The sequence below is a fragment of the Muscardinus avellanarius genome (assembly GCF_963383645.1).
Source record: "Muscardinus avellanarius genome assembly, chromosome: 16".
NCBI lineage: Eukaryota > Metazoa > Chordata > Mammalia > Rodentia > Gliridae > Muscardinus > Muscardinus avellanarius.
This window is the reverse complement of record NC_137802.1, coordinates 18,580,664-18,588,760: the sequence shown is the minus strand read 5'-3', so window position 1 is coordinate 18,588,760 and position 8,097 is coordinate 18,580,664.

Below are 8,097 nucleotides of genomic sequence, written 5' to 3'. Positions count from 1 at the left end.
TCCTTTTGTCCAAGTAAAACACAATGAGTCTTGTCCTCCTTCCTCCTGTCTTCTGTTTGGCTCTTGTCATCCCTTCCTCCTGGAAAACCCTCCATAACCAATCTCTACAAGCCCAGAACCTTCTGCCCCAGGAGCTAGTTAAAAATATCACCTTCTTAGCCAGGTGTGGTGGCGCACGCTTGTAATCCCCACGCTTGGGAGGCAGAGACAGGAGGATTGCGCAAGTTCGAAGCCAGCCGTGTACGCTGGCTTAAGAGACCTGTTTCCAAATTTTAAAAAAAAGTATAAAAATAGGTCTGGGAATGTAGCCTGGAGGTAGAAGAGTTTCCAGGAACCCCAGTACCATATATATATGTATATTTTTTTTCACCTTCTTCAAGAAGCCCTGCGGGCTCTGCCCATGTTCAGCAGCACCTGCCCTGTCCTTCTAGCACTGACCCTACAGGTTTTCCTTTCCTACCCTTTCTTAGGGTCCTGATTATGTCCATGTTTTTTGCATTTATAGTTGTCTGTATCCATGTCTTAATTCTGTGCTATATTTTGACATCACTGACAGCCAGGGCCATGTGGATTCAACCACTCAAACCCTACAAAAAAAGCCCACAGTAGATGTTCAGTGTATACATGGAGAATGAATTAAATAAGAATCTGTTTTCTTTTTATTTTTTCAGGACTAGGGATAGAACCCAGGTCCTTTAGCACACTAGGCAAGCACTCTACCATTGAGCCCCCCACACACACACACTCAAGTCTTCTTTTTTCATATCTGCTACGCACCACGTTGCATGTGCTCTGACTCCTTTCATTTTTCATCCATATAGAATGCAAACTGCACTGGTCTTTGCAGGAGTATCTTCAGAGCCCCTAGAGAGGGCTGAGCTGCCAACTTCTCATGGAGTAATTAAATGACAAATTACCTTCAGGCTCTCAGCTGGAAAACCTGTAGGAGCACAGTCTTTCCATATTCATAGGATTTAATCAAATCTGAAAGCTCAGAAGGACCGTCACAGCCTTTGTTATAAAGCCTTTACTTACACTTGGAGAAACTGAGGCTCAGGACTCTGACTCATTCCAGGACATACAGGGCTTTTGTAGGCTGAGATGCTCATTACCCTTTCCTCCTGTTTCCATGGAGAGAGGGAGTTTCTATTCTGTTTCCAGGATGAGATGGGATCAGAGGAACATTTCCCATTCTTTCTCTCCAACTCCCTCCTCTAAAAAGAGGAAAATCTTATCTGATTGGAGAGATTAGTGTAAAGAAAAACTGCTGTGTAAGCATCTCCCAGCTTTTTAAAGAGATCACAGATTGCTTCTATGCAGTAGGCTCAGGGACAAGATTCCTGCACTCACAAAACAGACACATGCCAGGGGAGGTCCAGATCCATCAGGATCTCCATCCCCCACTGGGCGGACAAATAGAATGCAGGAGAAAGGACTTGAATGCCATATTTGGGGCTCAGCTTGAGGTGAGTTTATCAATGCACTTATATTGGTAATAAAGTTGATAGTGTGTCTTGGCTTTACAAGGCTTTTTGTATGTGTTCTCAGAGTTGTGATGAACTAGCACCTTCACCCTCAGCACAGGGGAAAGTGTCAGTGCATGGAGTTGGGGATAGCCAGGTCTCCTGCTTCCTACCAGGCAAGTTCCCTAGAAATGAAGGGGGAAGTCGGAAAGGGGTGTCGGGGTGGCACTCCAGTTTCTTGATTCGGTGGCCAGATGGATGGGGAGGTTGCTCTCTTTTATGGTACTGCAGACTGAGCCCAGGGGCATTCTACCACTGAGCTACACACCCAATACCTCTCCCAATTTCTTTGTTTCTTATTTTGAAATAAACAATAGGGAGGAGAAGAAAGGTTAGAGAGAAGGCAGTGCGCTGAGCTTTGGCCATGCGTTTGAAGAGGCTACAGAGCAGAGGCAGAGGTGTCCAGGAGGCAGGTGCAGGTGTGACCACCTAGAGTTCCGAGGAGAGGCCTGGGCTAGAGATTCAGGAGCCATCAAAACTCCCTCTCTCCATGGTGTGAATACATATCCATGGAGAGTGTAAAATGAGATGAAATGTTCGGCAGGGCCCTGGGTTCTCAGAGTGTGATTGATGGGTAGAGAATAAGATCTAGCAAGATGAAGGGGAAGGAGACTGAGAATGAGCAGCGTCAGAGCCAGGAGTACACAGTATCTCAAGAACTAAGAGTGAAGAGACTTTCAAGGACTGATCATTTAGAAAGTGGCAGGTGCATGTTTTGTAATTTTCAGGGTTAAGCAGAGGTTTTCAAAGCATGGTCCATAGGCCAACGGCATCAGCATCAACTTGTTGGATAAGCAAAATCTCTGGCCCCACCACAGACCCACTAAATCAGAAACTCTGGGCTTGAGGCCCAGCAATCGATGGTTTGTTTAATAAACTCTCCGGATAATTCTGATGCACATTAAGGCTTAAGACTCTCTGGTGTTAGAGATTGCTGTCTTATTCCTCTTTATTTAGATTTATCTCTAGGTATTTTCAAGGCATTTGGTACATTTTAATACTATGATAAATGTTATTTTTCAAAATATTTTAGTTGCTTATTGCTAGTATATGAAAATACAGTTGATTTATATTCATCTTTCATACAACTGCCTTGCATAATTCTTTTAATAGTAAGTGGTTCATAGGTACATTCATTTGGATTTCCTATGTGACTGTTGAATGATTTGGACAATAACAGAAAAGAGGCATTAGGTTTGGAAGTCAACAGAATGTCTGTGACCTCAATAAGAGCCGGTTCATAGGAGAAAATGAGTCCAAGTTAGGCTTCAAGGCGCTTTGCTGAAGGTTCTGTGTTTTTGGAAAACCTTCTAAATATCGCGTATGCAGAGGGTGGGCTGAAATATAGACAAACCAGAATCCCCTCTTAGTCCCACAGGGGCTATCATACATCCCCAGGGATCAAAGTCACAAGTTGGTCCTGGTTGACTAAATGTAACATATTTCCCAGGCTAGGAGAAGTGGCTTTCTCAGATCTGCACATGGCCCTAAACCAGCAATAGTGGCCCACCATCCTGGGTTGCCTGGGACTAAGGAATCCAAGATTCTAGACTCTGTGCTCAGACACAGACGAATCAGAATGGCTGGTCATCCTAACCTCTCACTTGGCCTCATGAAACTAGCAGCCTGGTGATCCAAAGACATCCAGAGACCATCTAAAGAGAGATGCCTGGTCCCAGATGCGTGTGAAGACTGTGAAGCCTGCAGAGCTTTTATGTTTAGGCTGCTGTCTTTCAAGTTTCAGATCTACAAGCCTTAAGCTCCTCATGAAAGTGCCCTGCTGCTACTTTGAACTATCTTCTTTGCATGCTCTAGATTCTTTCTTACTAGAGTTCTCCCAGAATCTTGTAGCAGCCAGCTTTTGACCATTGATCAACAGCACTAAAAAATATGAACTATCCTGGTGCCATCCATTGAGATGGCAGTTCTTAGTCATGTTCCCCCTTGAAATTCAAGACATACAAGTTGTGTGTAATTTCCATCTCATAGGTCAAAGCTTTGCCACTTCCCATGTGAAAAGGCATATTTTTCGTGAAAGCAAAAGAAACGAATCAGAGGAATAACCATGAATACTAATTAAATCATTTGCAAATGCCAGGTATTTATTATTAGCAATGGATTACTAACAGCATGACATACATGCACGCCAGTGCACGGAAATGTTTTCCTGAAGAACCTTTAGATTTGAAACAAATCCCTTGGGGGAAAAGGACATCGGTGTGTGGAAAGGTCAAGGGCAAGTGTTAGAAGTGGTCAAAGGCTGTGACAATAAATCCTGACTCATCAACTCAAATGGAGATTCAGAGACCACAATCCTAAGACCCCTGCTACAATGGGACCCATGGCCAACAGCTGCAGTGAGTTGTGGACTCTGCCCCCATCCTCCTCGTCCCTCCTTCTCTCACTGTCTCTACAGGAGTTTGAGTCCCTGGGGAGGCTTAGATCTTTCCATACCTGCCTCTCCCAGACAAGCGGGATACTGAGGAGCCAAGTGTCCTGACTTCTGGTCTTATTGCTCACATCTGAAGAGCTTTGTGAGCAAAGTTACATGCAGCAGAGAGAAATGGAAATAGTACAGACATTGACTCAGAAGGTTTCAAGCGCAGGTCCTAAAATAACCTCTCTGAACCTTAGCCTCTTCACACCAAGGTTCTCAGAATCTGCATGACAAAATCACCATTTCAGCCTGGCATGGTGGTACATCCCTGAAATCCCAGCACTTGGGAGACTGAGACAGGAGGGTTGTTTGAGGCCAGTGCCAATAACTTAGCAAGGCCCTCAGCAACTTGGGGAAGTTCTGTTTTATTTTATTTGTGTGTGTGTGTGTGTGTGTGTGTGTGTGTGTGCGCGCGCGCGTGGGTCTGAGAATAGAACCCAGGGACATTCAACCTCCGAACTACACCCCCTGTCCTATTTTTTATTCTTTATTTTGAAACAGGGTCTAAGTTATGGAGGGCCTCACTAAGTAGCTGAGGCTGTCCGTGAACTGCAATCCTCTGGTCTCAGCCTCCCAAATGATGGAAAACAAGTGTGTGCCACTGTACCCGGCTGGAAGTTGTTTTAAAAAAAAAATAATACAGGGCTAGGGGTATAGCTCAGAGATAGAGTGCCTCTGATTTCAATCCCAGTACTCCCTGTGCACAAAAATTGCAAAAATTGCCGTTTTGCAGGCAACAAGTAATAATATAATGTAATAATAGATATAACAGTGGATTAATAGATACAATGTGACAATAATACAAGAATCATCAATGGGTGGTAAGACAGTGGATAAAAAGATGTTGGAGAATGGATATTCACTCAGTTTTCACATAACATCCTGTGATTTCCTATTAATCACAAAAGTCTTTAAGCAGAAGCCCTGCCTCTTTTTTTTTATATAATGGAGATTAAACCCAGGGGAATTCTACCTCTGAGCTATACCCTCAGCTCTACTTTATTTTTATTTTGAAACAGGGTCTTGCTAATTTGCCTAAGGGCCTAGCTAAGTTGCTGACCCTGTCCTCAAACCTGTGATCCTTTTTCTCAGCCTTCCTAGTGCTGGGGTTACTGTCATACACCACCATGCCCAGAAAAATCCCTACCTCTTAAAGTCTTGGACCAGGAAGAGGAAATGGCTTTCTAATTCCGGAAGCGTAAACACTATGGCAAAAATGCCCCACAATTTGTTATGATCGTGGATGAAGGATCTACTCCTGAACATGGTCTGCATTGTACACCAAAGGCACACAATTCCAGAAGCATTTTTGCAGCTGTCTTCTTTTCCAACAAAGGCTTTTCAGCATGATGTATAGCGGCATATTGAAGGGTGCTGATGACAAGGTGATTAAGTGCATTTCGCCTCTCAGGTCCTTTGGGCTGGGGAGAGAGCAGCTCTCACTGCTCCTTGTAACAGGATCCTGCACTGGAGTCTGGGCTTGACTTCCTCCTCTAGGAGGAGAACGCAGGGACGATGGTTCAGCATCTTCTCCTCCTTCCAAGGTCCCCTGCACCTCTTCTTTCTTCTCCTTTATCCTCCTTTCCAACTCCCGCACCCTGGATGACACTTCTGGAAGAGCTACATAAAGTCTGTGGATCCAAACCATAGACTGTTGTAAGGTGATCACCATGAAAGGGAGGGAGAGGGTGTGCTGAAATTTAGGCCATAGCTTGTGGTCAGAGATGATGAGGGGTTTGTAGCTTGGAAAGAGACTGGATTCGGAAGATAGTACTGACTAGACTCCATTCTCAGCTAGTCTACTTAAATGAAGGACCAGGCAAAGTGACTCTTGATTTCTTAATTGGTGAAATGGAAACAATAGTACTTCTATCTCAGAAAAAAGGGATACTTATGGCTCTAGGAGATGATAGACTGAATAATACAGAATCTCTCACCTACAAATACTTAGAAATGCTAGATGATGACAAAAAAAAGAAGGAGGAGGAGGAGAACTAGACAGATATAATTTTAATTTTTTTTAAATTTTTCCACATTAGAGATTAAAGACAGGGACATTCTACCTCCAAGCTATAACCCCAGCCCTATTTTATTTTAATTTTAAAACTGGGTTGATGAGAATCTCACTACTTGAGATGAGAGCCTCACTGTTTGCTGAGCTGTCTTTGAACCTGTGAGCCTCCTGTCTCAGCTTCCCAAGAAGTAGAATTCAGGCATGTAATGGAATTCACACACAAAAAATGAAAGCAGTAAGTTTGTAAGCTCAACGACACAATAGTTTTGGTCACATAAGTTCACTAGAAATATACAAGACTGTTTCCATCAGCATTTTCCTTAATAGTCCCAACCTGGAAAGAGCCCACAGGTCTACCTTAAGGAACATGAGTAAGTAGTGATATGTTCAAATAATAGTCTACAGCAGGCAACTGCAAAAAAGAAACTAGAACACACAACAGACTAGATGAGTTTTGCAAACAGTGTTAAATAAAACAAAACCCAAAAGAGCCCACACAATCTGATTATCTGTATGTAAATTCAATTATGGGTAAAAAAAAAAAAAACTTCTCTGAATCTGGGGTGGTAGATACACAACTCGAAGCATATGTCGAAATGCATAGAGCTTTATATCACACAGAATGAACCTTAATGTAGGCAAAGCTTTTTTTCATTAAGCAGATACCAAAGGATCCCCAAATGGAATGTGGCTGGTAACATATACACATGTGTTATGAATATGTGGCATAAACCACCCTGAAGACTTCAAGTGGTGGGTACTGATCTAAAAAGTATTGAAAATTTTTTTTTTCTGAAAACTCTAAAGACAGAAAGAACTATCCCTCAAGATTGCTCTGTAGTTGATAAATTTGTTTCTCACAGGAACGCAAGTTAGCAATTCTGAAACTCCATTATGTGTATCCTAGGGTTGAACAAATAAGTTAATAAATGACAAGATCTTGGAAGACAGATTTCTCCCAGTCAGAGAAAGTCTCTCCCATGAGCAAGACAGCAAGGTAAGAATGGGTGCTGGGCCGGGCATGGTGGCGCACGCTTGTAATCCCCACACTTGGGAGGCAGAGACAGGAGGATCGTGAAGGTTCGAGGCCAGCTGCGCTGGCTTGAGAGACCCTGTTTCCAAATAAAAAGTATAAAATAGGTCTGGGAGTGTAGACCAGAGGTAGAAGGGCTTCTAGGAACCCCAGTACCACCACCACAAAAAAAAAGAATGGGTGCTATGGTATTGGGTTATAGCCAGATGGTGTGAACTCACTTAGTTTAATAAATACACAGGTGGATGGATATAAATAATTATAAGTGTGTATGTGTGCATGGGTTACTATACACTCATATTTCCCTGGCTCTGTCAGCTGTAGGGGGATGATTTTCCCAGCTGTGGGCTGATGTAAGTGTCCTGAGTCCTTGAGGTAGGTGAGGCTAAGTTGTGATGGTTAGGTATAGTAAATGCATTGTGGATTTTCAATATTTTCAATTTATGATGGTTACTGGGATATAACTCCTTCACAAGTTGAGAATCATCTCTACACAGCACTATGGAAAAGGCAGAACTGGAACAGTGAACCAAGAAACTTGTTTGCCAGGGAGTTGGGGAGGGGAGGGAGGGTTGAGCAGAGGAAACACAAGGTGATTTTTCAGGCAATAGCAGCTCTGTATGATGCTCTAATAATGAATACTTGCCACTCTGCGTATCAAAACCCCGAGAACTTTACAATATAAAGAGTGAATATTAATGTATACAAAATGTTTTAAAAAGCGTTTAGGAGATTGGAGGATTTCAGAACAGAATGCAGAATGTGACTAAATAATCTAATTCTATGACACATGTGTGAAATAGTCCCACTAGTGGAGATGGAGGAAAGGTGCTGACCTAAGTCACCTTGAAAACGAGTCTGCAAGACTAGAGGCAGAGGAAACTGCACAGCACTGTGTTTGACAAAGTTGCTCCCCACAGGGGCACGGGGCATCCATTCTGACACCTCCAGACAAGCATGCTGAAACTGAACCGTTGAGTCAGTGGATGGTGGGTGGTGGAGCAGGTTACAGGTAAGCAAGAGGAGAAAGCCAGAATCATCCATGTGGTGACTAATTAGTGCTGTTGTCTACAGTACACATTTAGCTTAA